This window comes from Oryzias melastigma, linkage group LG15 (assembly GCF_002922805.2).
Source record: "Oryzias melastigma strain HK-1 linkage group LG15, ASM292280v2, whole genome shotgun sequence".
NCBI classification, from domain to species: domain Eukaryota; kingdom Metazoa; phylum Chordata; class Actinopteri; order Beloniformes; family Adrianichthyidae; genus Oryzias; species Oryzias melastigma.
In genome coordinates, this window is record NC_050526.1 from 15,802,875 (window position 1) to 15,818,671 (window position 15,797).

General features: G+C 41.9%; 1 long non-coding RNA gene across 2 annotated transcripts in view; it reads left to right on the forward strand.

The window, feature by feature from the left end:
• The window catches only part of LOC112161647, a 26,799-nt gene that overhangs the window by 7,227 nt on the left and 3,775 nt on the right, over positions 1-15,797 (forward strand). The window contains exons 2-3 of one of the 2 annotated variants that reach the window (XR_002921921.2): positions 13,996-14,410; positions 15,029-15,210. This is a non-coding gene — a long non-coding RNA (uncharacterized LOC112161647). Of the gene's footprint in view, positions 1-13,995; positions 14,411-15,028; positions 15,211-15,797 lie in introns of those variants that run through there. The other variant, XR_002921920.2, reaches the window with a different exon arrangement.

Here is a 15,797-nt window from a genome sequence, read left to right on the forward strand (position 1 = left end):
TGCTGACCGCAGCTCTGCCGCCACCCGTCTGTCTGCAGCGACCCGTCTGTCTGCAGCGACCCGTCTGTCTGCAGCGACCCGTCTGTCTGCAGCGACCCGTCTGTCTGCAGTGACCCGTCTGTCTGCAGCGACCCGTCTGTCTGCAGCGACCCGTCTGTCTGCAGCGACCCGTCTGTCTGCCGCCACCCGTCTGTCTGCACTGACCCGTCTGTCTGCACTGACCCGTCTGTCTGCCGCCACCCGTCTGTCTGCACCGACCCGTCTGTCTGCCGCTCCGCCGGCCGGGCCTCACGCTCACATGTGGCAGCAGGAGCATAAAGACGGTCGGACCGACTCAGACAGTCTCCTTCATTTTTAAATGTGTGCTTCACCGGTTTCATTTCAAGGGTTCATCATTTAAAAGCTGAAACTGAACTAGAATCAGAGAATCTGTGAAATATTCAAGAGTCAAAACAGGATAAACAAAACTTACAGCAGATATTCTAGAAATATTTGTGCTTATATAAATATATATCAAATGCGTTCCAGCTTCTTGGACAGTTTCTCTTTTTTTTTAAATCAATGAGAGTTAAACTAACTAGGATTGCGTATTGGCAAGAGTCTGGAGATGCGATACGTATCGCGATGCCCGGCTCACGATGAGATAAATCCCAAGACTGCACCGGAACAGTTTTTTCACAAATTTTGTTATGACTTAGAAAAGATTAATTCACTGTAATAAAATGGTAAAATTATTTTTTTTAAAGATCACAACATTAAGCACTGCAACTGTATCTCATACACAAGTTGCTTTTACCCAAACACATTCCTGGTGCTTTTATTTTGGTAAACATTTGTTTTTCAACATTATCTGGTTTCCGCAGTAAAATATTTTTTAGCAAAAGAAAAAAAGTGGAAAACAAAAGTGAGATACTCATGAATAATGGTTGAGATGAGACTATGATGGAGAATGAAAGGGTTAAAGAAAATGATGTTTTTAACATGTTCTTGTAGCATTTTCTCATGATGGAGGACATGTATGAAGAAAATTACTCTTAAACCTGCATTTCTGAGTATTTTTGCATTCAAGTTGTGAATTGTTGTGATTCAGACACAAAAATGCTTTTAAGTGTGACGTAGAAGCTACAACGGACGGCGACGAGCTTCCTTCTCCGTTCCATACGGATACAGGAGAATTCATCCGTATGGAACGGAGCTTCCTTCTCCTGTATACAAACAGATCCATGAACGTCTTCGTTTTCCTCGCCTGACCTGGAATCTGAATCATTTTAAAGAACTTTATTTACAGCTAAGTTACATGACAATGTCAACAGAAATAACTTAACAACTGAATTAAGTTTATTTTTCTTAACCAAACTAAGTAATTTCCAGACATTTTTTTTCATATAATCGAGTGACTGAAAATAAAAACAGAGCTCTTTATGAAAAGTATTTTAAGTGAGTGGTTTGTGTCTTTAGAAATGTATTTTTGTGAATAAAAAACTTTCCTTGCAGTAGCAGGACATTAACAACTATGTTTTTCTGGTTAATTAGAAATCACCCCCCCGAATAAAACCCTTTTTACATCCAGAAGAACTGGAGCTGCAATTTTAGAAGAATACAAAAAACTCTATTTATAACTCCACAATTAAAAAATAAATAATCCAGTCTCAGTGTCATTGAAACGAGAACTACAGCCGTTCTCTTCAAAACCAAACCGATTTCTTAAATATCATTCACCTCTTTTACTTTAGGTAAAATAGATAATTTAAGGAAATTAGATCTCAATTCAATCACCTCTCTTATGAAAAGTGTTTAGAGATGTTTCTCTTTATTGAGATGTTTGGAAACGTTCTTTGACAAACAAACTGATATATAACCTAAAGTGCAATGCAATGTGGCTCGCCATTATTGTTGCACCAATAACATTAGGTTGAGGTCACGAGGGCTGAGGGAGAGCACGTAAAGAGATGGATGACGGGAAGTGGGGGCGGGCTTACTCTGGGCCAACTCCTGCTGCTCTGCAGAGACTATGTCCTTGAAAACTACACAGATTTTTAGGTTTCAGCTAAAAACAGGATCATCATGAATAAAAGACGAGTGGGAACGCTTTGAGAATCGATCAGATGATGGGAATGGGATTCAAATCCAGACTGACGATGAACCAAGCGGACGATGTGGTAAAAGACGCAGCAGATGCTGGATGTGGGAGGTGAAGGTCTGGAGAGAAAATGGACTCACTCTGATTTGTGCATAACGTTGGATTTGTGTGTGCGTCTTCGTGATTTGTAACTCATATAATATGTTTTGTGCATTGGTAAAATTGTTTTTAAGAAGTCTCACCATAGATCTGTGTGTAACTGAGGTTTTGTGTGTGCTTAAGAGGTGATTTGTGTGTCATTTTTAAAGATTTGCATGTGTAATTAGTTTCAAGCTGTTGTAATTGTAATTTGTGCATGTGTAAATTGTATTTTTTTTACTCATGCACTAAACGTATTTCGTATTACGCACGCACCAATCGGAGTGAGTCCATTTTCTCTCCATATTGAGGCATTGTGGGGGATTTGGGTTCTCCAGATTAGGATCTTCAGTTTAGGAACATCGCGCATTCAGGGGGACACTAATGAGGTCTCTGTCTAAGAGTAAACATCCTGAGCAGAACCACCAAATTCTCCGGGTTCTGGTACAGCATAAAGAATCTGATCCACTAAGACCCACAGCTGTGTGTGCTTGCACGGTTCTGCAGTGCTTGCAGCCTCCAGGCTGCCTCTCTCAGACTCGTGTTCATGAACTGAGAGGACACACTTCAGCCAATCAGCTCATCAACGCCAGACGGGTTTGGCGGGTCAGAACCAGCATGTGGATGGAGCGCTGAGGCAGCTGCTGCCACCAATCGATCCTCGCTGCTGCTGCTGATGGGATCAATACCTTCATCAGCACCCGCCGACGCACACTGCTGCACAGCCCGCTCTCCGGCCGAGCCCCCCGCTCCCAGCACCCTCACTGAGCTAGAGCCAATCAGAGCCCGCTGGGGGCGGGGCTGTCACTTTTAACCCCCGATGATTGAAAGGGTTGTCCTGAAAGCTGTGTTTGGTCAGACGGACACGCTGATGTCCCACAGTGACCGTCTGATGCTGCTGTGCACACGGCGACTCCTTCACAATAAAAGCTCAGAGTGGAGCTCACAGAGAGAAACCCTCCAGTGTGATCATGGCGTTGGTTGAACCATCTGACTGCAAGGGTGACCCCCCCCCCACACACACAACCACAGCTGGACTCTAACAAGGGGGTGAGGCTCAAGCATCACCCATTCCTCTTAAATCGATGTGGGCGGAGCTAAATGATCTCATTTTCATGTCACATCCCAGAATGAGATAAACCGTTCATTATTTCAGTTTTTTGGTAGAAATGTTCATTTTTGTTGGAGCTGTAACGTTTGCGAGGAAAATAAAAGGTTTCAATCTTGATATTTGCAGACTAAAGGGCTCCTCTGCTTGGTTGCCAGGTTGGCTCGCAATATAAAGCTCCTATGAGGAACTTTAGATTTCTGCAGCTTTTGGGAGAAGAGTTTTAAAAACTCTGATGTCTGAAGAATGAACTGCATCGATCTTCCTCCTCTTCATTCTCAGCTGACAGGAATATAATCTTTGCCTAAATTCCAAGAGCAACTTAAAGAAAAAAGGGATTAAAGGCTCCTGCAGACAGAAATGAAGCACTTCTTGTGATGGAGCATCAAAAAACACTAAGAATTGAGTCTTAATGAGTTCAGTGGGAGGAGATGCTGCAGCTCTGAGTAAATGTGGTTTAGCAGGACTTTGGTTTTTAAAGACAAAGTAATCTCGTCCTCTTTTGTAAATCTGTCGGTTTATTTTTGCTCTGGTTTCATTACGACCAATTGGAAGGAGCCCTTCACATCTTTGACCAATCAAATGGAGACCTCTTATATCAGATGTATTATAGTATAATTTGGGTTATGTTGACATAAAAAAAAAAACTTTTGTAAAATTTAAATATTCAACCTATTAGTTTTTTTATTAATATATGGGAAGACAGATTGTGATCACAGTGTTGTTCAGTGATATCACATATTGTAGAGCCCTAATTCTGGTGTCAGAACTGGGCTGGGTTGATAAAACCGATTAATCGATCTAATAGATCAATAAGATAAAAGTAGAGATCGATTTAGCGCACAATTCTAAAATCTGCTAGCTTGATGCTAACATATAATGGGATTTACCATAGGACGGCTAATTCTAATAATAATTAATTTATTTATAAAGCACTTAAATTGCCCATACAGACCCGAAGTGCTGTACAATAAGAGGATAAAAACATATGACAAATCAAATAAAATTAAAGTGTACAATGAAATGCTTAAAGAGTTACATTCTCAAATAAAAAAACGCATAACCAAAAAAATAAATAAAAACACATTAAAGAGAGTAAATGGAATGTATAGGGATAAAAGACCAAGCTAACGCTAACATTACTGACTAAATAAACATTTTATAGACAGATGGAATTTATTCCAGACTCATAGTCCAATCAATAAAACTGCATTTAAGAAAAGGGAAATGTCAAAAAGTAAACTCTAAGGCATGAATTTTCCTAACTCTTTAAAGGAAATAGTTGTAACCCTTCTGCTCTCCTTAGTTTGTTTACATTAAAAGTGGGGTCATCTGGACCCCCAAGACAGTGCGCTGAACTTTTTTTTATCTTTGATTTTTGAGTTTCACTAATGTCCATGACAGACATAAAATCCTGTCCACCTTTGTCATGGAAGGAATCACATATCAATATGTGGTTGGAGTCAACTGGACCCCAAAGAGAGCGGAAGGGTTAAAGTAACAATTTTTGGTCTAAAACAGTTTTTTTACTCATTCTTTCTTCTTCTGGAATAACGTGCAATGATGAAGCGAGATCGCCACCAAGTGGCCAAACTGAAACGCCCTCCAGGAGAAACGGAACAATCGTTGGAGTTTCTCCGTTTGAGACTCTATGTAACACTGGATGATATTAACAATCTCATTATTATGTATTATATATTATTATCATTATTATTTCACTGATACATTTACACTCTGTGAACTGGATCAGATTAATATAAATATATTCAAAACATAATTAGAGAGAGATTTTTAATACATTTCTAAACAGACGTGTCTAAATGTGTAAACAAACTCTAAATTGAATTGATTAGAATTGAGTGGATTGAAAGAATAGAAGAATATAAAATAAAATAAAAATCTGAATCAAATCGATCCAGGCTTTGATCAATCAAATCAATTCTGGTAATGATTATCGATACCCAGCCCTAGTCAGAACCGACTGTCCAAACTGCAGCCTGCGGCAATGCATCAGGCTGAACGGGGAGCAAAAGAAACAAGAGAATGCAATGCTGCCGTTCAATCGTCTGTTGGGATTCATGGAGCTGCTCCAGATCCTCAAGGTTTGATGTTTTGTGGTCCAAGTTTAAGGAGCCTTATAGTAAGTTCTTGATTCTCATGAATTTTAATGACCTGATATGATTTCTGAGTTTATTCATGAGAAGATTTTAGTTATTTTAACAATTATTTTACCAATTGGAATTAAAATATTTAAAAAACGGCATTTGTGGAACAAGAAACATTTTAAAGGGAGCTTTTCTAACCAACTCTGGCCTTGTGGGAGAGTGTCTGCGCTAAGACTGGAAGGTTGTGGGTTTGAATCCACGTTCGAGTCGTATCATGACTCCCTGCTTGACACCCGAGGGGTTAGATTGGGGGGGGGGGGTAAACCTCCAGATGTTCCAGAGCACGGCTGTGTCTGCAGCTCACCACTCCCACAGGAAGATGAGTTAAATGTAGAGAAGATAATTCAGCTGTGTGACTAACAGTTTAACTTCCTGAGGACAGAGATCCTGTCGGTCTTTTTAAACGACACATTTCACTGTAATAAGTCCAGGTCAGTCCGTAGAAATTGTGTTTGGAGAATTTCTGCTGAATTGAGATGTTAGAGCAGCAGCTGCTGGTTTCTTTTCATAAGTTTTAGTATTATATCATTCAGACTCAGAACCTGCAGTAGAACACACCTTACCGGGTCCGTTTGGGCTCGAGCATCTGGGGGTCCCTCTGAGGGAGGGGGTCGCGCTCTGAGGGAGGGAGTCACCAGTCTTGAGGATAATGATACTGAGGCGGATGAGCATGCGCAGTGGGCCTCCTGTATCCTGGTTCTGGACGAGGCGGTTGAACCCGAACCGGTTTTTCTGGGACCCCGGAACGTCCCGCGGTCCGTTTCAGTCCGTTAAAGCAAATGTAACCGCGTGATTCTGCAGCGGACCTGGCAACCCGGCCTCCCCCTCCCGAACACAATAGCTGCCGCTGCTCCGGTGGGGGGGCAGATGAGGCAGCCTCCGGGACCGAGCGGCCGCGTTCCCGCCGCTCCTCAGGTGAGCTCGTAGTCCTCGTGCCCCATGCGCGCTCCCGTGGGCGCTGGTGTCTCGCGGGCTCGACTCGGGATTTTCAGGCCGAACCGGAGGCACGCGGGCCGCGGTTTATCCTAAAAGTTCTGTGGAAGTGACGTCACGAGTCCGGGAGCTTCAGGCGAACTCCGCTCGCTCGCGCTGGTTTTGCTCTTCGAGTTCCGGTTAACGGGACTGAGGACGCCGGTCCGGGCTGAGATTCGGATGAGGTCCGCCTCCTGCTCACGGTCCACAGCGGCTTCGGAACCAGAGAACGGTTCTGCAGTCGGCTGGATCAGAGACGGAAAGCTGTGTTGGTGCGCGCGCAGGGAGGGCACTTTGAAAGGAGGTTCTGAGGTCCATCTTCTGAAGCAGAACCTCAGCGGAACCGCCGCGTGCCGGACAGAAGGTGAGTGAAGGAGAGCGGCTCCTCGGGGTGGGGGTCCGAAAGTTCCTGAAGTTTTTATGAAACTCTGAAAACGGAAACCAAAAATCCCAATAGTTTGGACTTTTTCACGGTTCGACCTTCTTCAGATGGTCCGGAAGTTCTGGTTTCTTCTCCTGAAACAACTTCCATCAGTTCCTTAGAGAGTCCATCTGCATTCACATCTAAGTGAACCGAACCAGAGTTCATCTACTCATCTAGGACAAAAGTTTACAGAGAGCTCTAGACCACTACCAGACCTGGATCAGACCAGTACTAGACCTGAACCGGAACACTACCAGACCTGGATCAGACCTGAACCGGACCACTACCAGACCTGGATCAGACCAGTACTAGACCTGAACCGGAACACTACCAGACCACTACCAGACCTGGATCAGACCTGAACCGGACCACTACCAGACCTGAACCGGACCAGTTCCAGACCTGGATCAGACCTGTTCCAGACCTGGATCAGACCATTACTAGACCTGAACCGGAACACTACCAGACCTGGATCAGACCAGTATTAGACCTGTACCAGATCACTACCAGACCTGAACTGGACCAGTTCCAAACCTGTACCAGACCACTACCGGACCTGGATTAGACCAGTGCCAGACCTGGATCAGACCAGTTCTAGACCTGAACCGGACCACTACCAGACCTGGATTAGACCAGTGCCAGACCTGGATCAGACCAGTACTAGACCTGAACCAGACCACTACCAGACCTGGATCAGACCAGTACTAGACCTGAACCAGACCTGGATTAGACCAGTGCCAGACCTGAACTGGACCAGCACCAGACCTGGATTGGTCCAGGGGCAGAACTATTATTGAGGATGACCCTAAACCATAAACACATGTTGATCAGACGACCAGCAGGACTCGTTTTTTTTCCTTCTTCCTATGAAGATATTGTTACCGCCCCCCACCCCCGATAGATATTCACATGGAGTATATTTGTATAAACTTCTTCTGTAATTTAAGCTAAAGTTTATTTATATATTGGTTATATTTGTTGAACTGGAGGGATAAGAAGAAGATCTGGTTTAGCTTTCAGCAGCGTTCGGTGGTCGTACGTTTCGTAGGTGGAGCCTAAATCGGTTGTAAAAAGAAGAGTATCAATGCTCAGCGTGGACCCTAGAAATGCGTGTTTACGTAAACTTGTCCTGGTCACTTTTTAAACCTTTATTCAACCAGGTGAGCTGTTAGCAACATGTTCTTTTTTACAATAACGACGTGGGAAAACCTGAACGCGGATTGCCGAGGGCGGCGTTTACGAGCCTCAGAGGGTCATGTGAGACAGTAAACTGGTGGAGTAGGGACGGAGTCCACAGAACTGGACCTGCTGGTTCTGGTTCTTCCAGGGAGGAAGCAGGTGAGAGATCTGCATCCTTCAGAGAAACCGCTGACAGGAGATCGTCGTCCGGTTAAAACATGGCTGTTGATGCCGTTCCTCCTTTTCCCAGAGTTCCCAGCAGCTCTGATCTCGCTGGCTGCTGCATGAAGGCGGCGGCGGCGGCGAGCCAATCTGCTGAGTTAGAGCTGATTAGTGTGTGTGTGTTTGCTTGTGTGTTTTGGCCGGAAAGCCTCTGCAGCAGACTGCCGACTGGTTACGTAACCGGTTTCACACCAAACCAGCCTCGGCGCCCCGCAGGAGAGGAAGTGACCTCCGGCTCCTCAGGTACACGCTGGCGTCTACCTGGGGGAGGCGGTCTGTGTTTGCTCCTCCTGGTCATCAGCTCCGTCGTCCTGCAGGCTTCAGCTGATGGAGGAGCTGCTGCAGCTCTGGACCTGATCTCTGGTCTGCAGACATGACCCAAAGATTATTCTATTATTTACCCAAAGTTATTATCTTTAAACTGGTGAATTTATAAAGTACATTATTTCAAACCTCATTGGTTAAAACGGTGACCTCCAACCTTTGTCAGGCCACAGACTAGTTTAACTTAGACAATTTTTTCACGGACCGGTCCAAATGGGGCAGAAGTTGACATTTTTTTAAACTTCTGGTTTCTGAAAATCCATTTTCAAAAATACTACTAAAAGAAATTTAGTTTAAAAAGTCTAGATATTGGTAAAAAAAAGTCTACAGATGATGGAGATTCAATGAAACAAAGTTTCTGATTTGTAAAAAAATCCATGAATAAAACACGAATGTCATTTTAACACCATCCAGGCTCCAATTATCTTTCAGATTAAATTCTGTATTTGCATAAATCCTCATTCATTTGGTATTTTTTCAACATTTTCTGTAAAGTTTCTGAACCTAATTCAGCCTTTCTGTAGGACAATTCTCAGATGTCCCTTTTACAAGTTTCCACAAATCATCCAATTTATTTGATTGAATCTTCATTCTCTTTGTGATGAAGATTTTCCCGTTAACGTCAAAGTGGAGGCTAAAAACCAGATGCTAGCTTCTGCTACGTCGGACTTTTAAGGTGGTATGGGGAAATAAAGTTAAATAAAATGGCACAACTGTCATAAAACGGGTATTTTCTAAATAGAATATAAATCCAGCGTGTCTCCAACCTAATTATGTGTGTGAATCAGTCGCAGTGTATTAGCCAGAGCGTCTTCTGCAACATGAGAAAACTCGATAAATCCGCATGTGGAGGAAAACAGACGGTTTGTCTGTAAACAGCAGCTTTATTACTCTTTAAAGTCGAAGGCTCTTTTTCAGTTTCCTCACTGGATTTTTCTTTTATTGTTTGGTTTTTGTATTTAGCTTTGGGCTACTCGCTTAGCAATCCAGCTAGCCGCTTTAAGTCACTTGTCCAGGATGGATGTTGTGAACAGAATCCGGCAGTTTTTCAAAATAAAACTTCCTTCAGGATCAGAAAATAAACTAAATGGAAATCATCTAAGTTAGCGCATGTATTTCTTTTTTTTCTCTCGGCAGCCTGGGACTACGTGACCCGGGTCAGGGACCACTGGGTCAGAACACATTTAATCCATTGATGCCTGTTGATGCAAATATGCATCAAACCACTTCTGCTTCAAACACAATTACTTTAAAAAATGAGATATAATGTATCTGGTTCAGACTTTATGTTATATTGGGACAAAAATCGTATAATGACAAATGTGTCCTGATACGTATCGTGTTGCAGGACTCTTTCCTCTTCACAGCCCTAGTTACAACCACAGATGATGGCTGCTAGTGTCCTGCTAACATATTAGTAATGATGTGCTAATGTAGGGGGTCAAACTCAATCTCACAAGGGGCCAAAATCCAAAACACACCTGAGGTCACGGGCCGGACAGGATAAACATTTATTAAACACTCTAAAACTACATTTTTAAAACGTTGAAACCGTAACTTTTTTATGAACTAGATATATAGCATTACCTGTGATAATGCTAGTGTGAATGCTGGAAGCTGGATTTGACTGCTGAAGATGCTGAAATTGATAGCTGAAAACGCTGAAGCTAATAGCTAAAAACGTTGAAGCTGATAGCTGAAAATGTTAAAGCTAGTAGCTGAAAACGCTGAAGCTAAAAGCTTAAAATCGCTGAAGCTGATAGCCAGCTAAAATATTAGCTAAGTGCCAAATTAGCCTAAAAACGCGAACCAAAAAACTAGGTTAGCTAGAATAGCTAGCATGTTGTTGAAAAATTAGCTAAACTCCCAAATAGAATATAAAAATCTTAGTAAATGCCAAAATAGTCAAGCATAATGCCAGTTTTTAAAACCATAACTTTTTAACATAATTATGAATAATAAAAAGGCAGGAATATTATTCCAGAATAAATTAACTTAAACCTTAAATAACTTTCAATATTTTACTCTCCATAAAAATGTATTTTGTCAAAATTATACAAGTTAGAAATGAGCTCAAGATAACATCGGGTCATTAATAACAATAAAATAAAATGATCTGACACATGTGAGCTAACGTGTTAGCATGGTCATGCTAACACCACAAAGCCATTTTATCTCACTTAGGAGCTTCAAACCTTCATGATCAACAATCACGGAGCTGAAAGTTCTTCTCACCGAGAACCAGCGCCTTCATTTAATAACTCCCTGCTTTAACCCCATCAGTAAAGGACATAAAACTTCATAAAACATACTGTTGCATCATGTTAGCATGAAAACATAATTGATAGCAACATTAGGAGACACATCATCTAATAAACCTCATAAAAGCAGTGGGGGGGCTGTTTGCCTGTTGAAGTGGATTGACCAGTTTTCCCGCTCAGACTGTAAACCATAAATTAACTGTTTATTGTAAAGACGATCTGTAAAAGACGTTTCACGCTGCATCATCTCCTCCGCCTTTAGAAAACACGTCTCTGGAAAAATGCTGCTAAATGGGTTGAAGATGTGGCGCACCGACATTTTTTTAATGTTGCATCCAAGAAAAAAATGTTTGGACATCAGTGCAACCAGAGCGAAAAGTTTATCCAGAATCCTGATGTGGAAAAGACGAGCAAGTCTGCTTCTGCAACACTTCCTGTTTTCTTCTAAAATAAGAGTCGCCATAAAAAATTCTAAACAAATCTAAAACAGTCAATAAGATCGATGTAACTGACTCTTTATAAGAAGTATTTATCAGACACTAAATCTGCACGTATTCCCTCTTAAAACACGAGTTTAATATGGAAAGTTCTTCATAGAAACACTTCTAATCCAGGAAATCACATTCTTTTATTTTGAAAGAATCTATTTGTATTTAACTCTCAACTGTTATTTCTGCTGTGGTCGGCATAATTCCTCTGACTAATAACCCCGACAGCCCTAATAACCAGCCAACGTGGTTAACGGGTGTTTTGGATGCGTCTCTGGGAAAACAGTCGGATTACTGGGAGGCAGACGTCTGTGTGTCAGCGGATAAAAATGCTGTTTGTGGTTTTCTGTGGGCGGAGTCAGCTCTGCTGTTGTGAGTTATAGTTGTGTTTGTGATATTGTGTGAAACCTGCAGGTTTTTCTGGCTCCGGAGCTTCTTCAACACGTGTTTTTGTTCAGGACAAAAGACTCGTAAATGTTGGTCTGACGGTTCCCATCCCAGAATACTTTCACCTCGGAGAGAAGGGAGCGAGATTCCTGGTTCCTGTTGGATCGGAATTCCTTATTTTATCCCCATTAAATCCAAACACAATTATTCACCAAACATGGTAGAAAAACATCCAGAGATTTTTTTTTTAAATTAAGGGGGAAAAAGGTTGAAATGTTTTTATTATTCACACGTAGAGCCACAAGGGGGCAGTAAAGATACAAACAACGACTGCTGCAATCAGGTGACGTTAAAAAGGATTTATTTCCATTCAAATGTCGCTTTTATGATTTCAAACCATCAGCAAAGACTTAAATAATCAGAGTTCAATCAGAGCAAACAAAAGCTGCAGCTGAAGCTCATCTTCATCATCCTTCTGTGCTTCATAAAAGAATTAGGAGTTTTTATCGCTTCAAATCAAAGTTTTCAGTTTCTGTTTCATCCGACTGAACTCAGACAGAAAACAGCAGTTTTGTTTGGAATTCTGCATATTAGAAGTTCTGATGTAATGACAGACTCAGAAAAACCCTCACAGACGCTGTAATCTTGTACAGACTGAGTCTGATCAGGCTAATCCTCCTTCACCTCCTCCCACTCTGACCTGCAGTTCACCCCCACACACAGCTCACCTGGACTCTGACCAACCAGGTGACTCTCCGCTCCTTCAGCGGACCTTTACTGCCATGCTCTGATTTCTGTTTGTTCTGAAAGCTGCAGAGCTTCTGTTGACGTGGAGATAGGAGTGTTTTCCAGAGGAGCTCCACGGTCAGACTGCAGCTAAAGTGAAGCATCAGAGCAGAACCGTCCCACTCCGATCCGCTTTTGATCCAGTTTCAAAGCGTTCCCAGAGCTTTTTATTATGATGTTACAGCAGTTTTAATAAATAAATATTAATATTATTTATAAATATTAATTTCCTTTATAAGTAGCTTCCATCGTCAGAAAGAGCCACAAGAAGATGTTAAAATTTTCATCAGAGTGGGTCTGTAACGTAGGTTTGGGTATCACCAATAATTTACAGGATCCATTAGATTCTGATTTCTTTTCTTTTCTTTTGATTCTCTCAATTCGATTCAATTGCATTTTGAGTTTATACATTTACATACATTTGTTTAGAAATACATGAATAATCTAAATATGTTTTAAATATATTCATATTAATCCGATCCAGATCAGACTGTAAAATGTATCAGTGAGATAATGAGATGTTAATATCATACAGTGTTTCATGGATTCTCAAACAGAGAAACTCCGATTGTTCTGCTTCTCCTGGAGGACGTTTCAGTTTGACCACTAGGTGGCGATCGCTCTATATCATTACACCTTATTCCAGCAGAAGAAGAAACTGCTTTAGACCAAAAATGGTTACTTTAAAAATATTTCCTTAAAAGATTTTGGAAAATTCCTGAGTTTATAAAGATGTTCCTTTGTTTAGGTGAACTGAGTGTTAGCATTAGCCGTCCTATGGGAAATCCCATTCTACGTTAGCATCAAGCTAGTGGACTTTAGCTTTATTTGTTAGATCGATCTCTGTTTTTATGAATCGATTATTGATCTGTTACACTTAGATTGATTAATTGATTTGTATTAACTTACTGTAAAGCATCATGGGAATCTTCTGGAATCTTTTATCTCCTCTGATTTTTTTCCAGAACCTCTGGAACATGGAGATCCCAGAGTAGAACCTCATTTTAATCTGAATAACTTCCATAAAACCAAAAGTCAAGTTGACTATCAGCTGCATCTGCAGTGTCTCCGTCTGGTGGATTTACTGCTACAGGTTGCTGGTTTGAATCCCTGCAGGTTCTGTGTTTTCCTCTGTGGTTTTGTGACTGCAGGATGAGATCCAGGAGACTTCCTGTCCTCAGACCAGCGTCTGCGGGTCTGGAATGATCTCAGTCTCGGGTCTTAGAGGGGATTTAGGCGCCAGAGACCCGGTTATTACCTCTGAGTAACGTCAGGTCTGCACGTCTGCCTCCATCATTACCGAGCAAACTCCTCATCGCAGTCGCTGCTCCTTCTCCTAACGGAGTCTTGTGGGTCCAGAGTACTGGTTCTGGTTCTGACTTGAAGGAAATGTCTGATTAGCATGAGTAGAGACGGAAGAGGGAGTCAGTCTGTTGACGTTTCTCTTTCTCTTCCTCTCAGGTCCTTCCCACCTTTGACCTGAAGAGCGGATCCGTTTGGGATTTCTGAAGTTCTTCCGTTGATCTTTTCCCTTCAGTCGAAACCCGGAGGATTCAGAATTCCAGACTGAAGGATTCCTAAGGAGGAAAATCTTTAAAACCCTTTCTGCTTTTATTGGGCGTTCCTGACTCTCCGGTCCGGATCGGGCTTTCTCTTCATCCTCTCGCCTGGAGGAAATGGATCTGTCTCCATGGATACAGAGGACAGGAAGTTGACGATGGCGGGAATGGAGGCTGACAGACGGAGGAGGGAGGAGATGTCGTGGAAGAGGAACGGCGGCGGGATGCCACCTCGCCCCGTGACCTCCATCGCCCCCAGCAAAGGGCTGAGCAACGAGCCGGGCCAGAACAGCTGCTTCCTGAACAGCGCCCTGCAGGTACCAGAACCGACCCGGGAACCAGTGCTTCACTGCTTTCCTTGTTTTGACTTCAACAATTTGCTAGTTTATGATTTTAAATGTTGTCCAAAAAAGCATTTAAATAAACTAGAATCAAATAAACGTCAGAGCAGATAAATTCATCTGCAAACTGAATAGGAGCGTAACTGATCACAAAACTTAAAACTGTCACAGTTTTAGGGTCACAGTTCAGACCATTAAAAAGTAAAAAAAAAACAACTCCAAGAAACAGGAAGATTAAAGCCTAAAATTAATTTCTGGAAAAGCTTCATAACAAATATTTAATAAAGTTAGCTCATTGAGGCCTATTTATAAAAACAAAACATCGTTAAACTTTGAGCACAAGCAAAATGCTAAAAAATGTAGTTTTTTGATCACATTTACATGACTTTAGACTAAATTTACAAAGACTGAGAGAAAAGAATGACTAACAATAGAGTTAAAAATACCAAATTTATCTGGAGTTCCTCTTAAAATCCTGATGTCCAAATTAAACTGTAAATAAATCGGTTGAAATTAAACTAAATTATTTTTGGTGTTAATTGAAACTAACTCTGTGAACACTTTAGTATTTAAAATCATTGTTATCCGTTAAAGATGGCGGTGCCGTTCCCGCTTTTCCTGGCGATTTATGGTCCCTTTGGCTTGCCGTACCATCGTCCCCTGACAGCGGTTTTCTCCTGTGCCGGTCAGCTGCTGCTCTGAGATTCTCTGAACCAGACATGGAGACGTGTACAGATTTATTCAGCTCTTAAGATTAAATAAACCCCATATTTCACCATCCGCGTCCTCCATGATGAAGTCGAGAAAAGTTTTTGACGGAAGCTCCTCCCACAGGCGGCGCGAGCTTCAGGTTAACACAGTTTTGGAGAACTGTCAAGCAGCTACTTTAGCATTTGTTAAAACAAAGACGATTTAAAATGAATTTGACGTGAATTCCATTTGATGTGAACGGAGGATTAATTTAGATTATGTGAGCCGAGGTGTGCGTGTGGGGGGGTGGAGTCACGGATTATCTTTGATCCGTTAACTTTCATTGATCATTTCAGTTCCAGACAGATTTTTTATTTTTTATTTTTAGTCTTCACTTCGATGCAGGAAACACATCATACATGATCAAAATGAATGTTTTTAATGTTTTCATAGTGACGTTCTGAGACGCTGAACCTTTCAAAACAGTTTAGGCACATTTGATTCTGTCTTTATTTTCATGATTCCGTTTCCATCACGACTCGGTTCACGTTGAAAACATTCCTTATGAACAGAAACCTCCAAATTCTTCTGTTTTTGTCTGAATTCTTCTGCGTTTCTCAGCTCTCACTTCCTCCAGGCTCCTCATGGTGGCGCTAAAATGCCCCCCACCCAC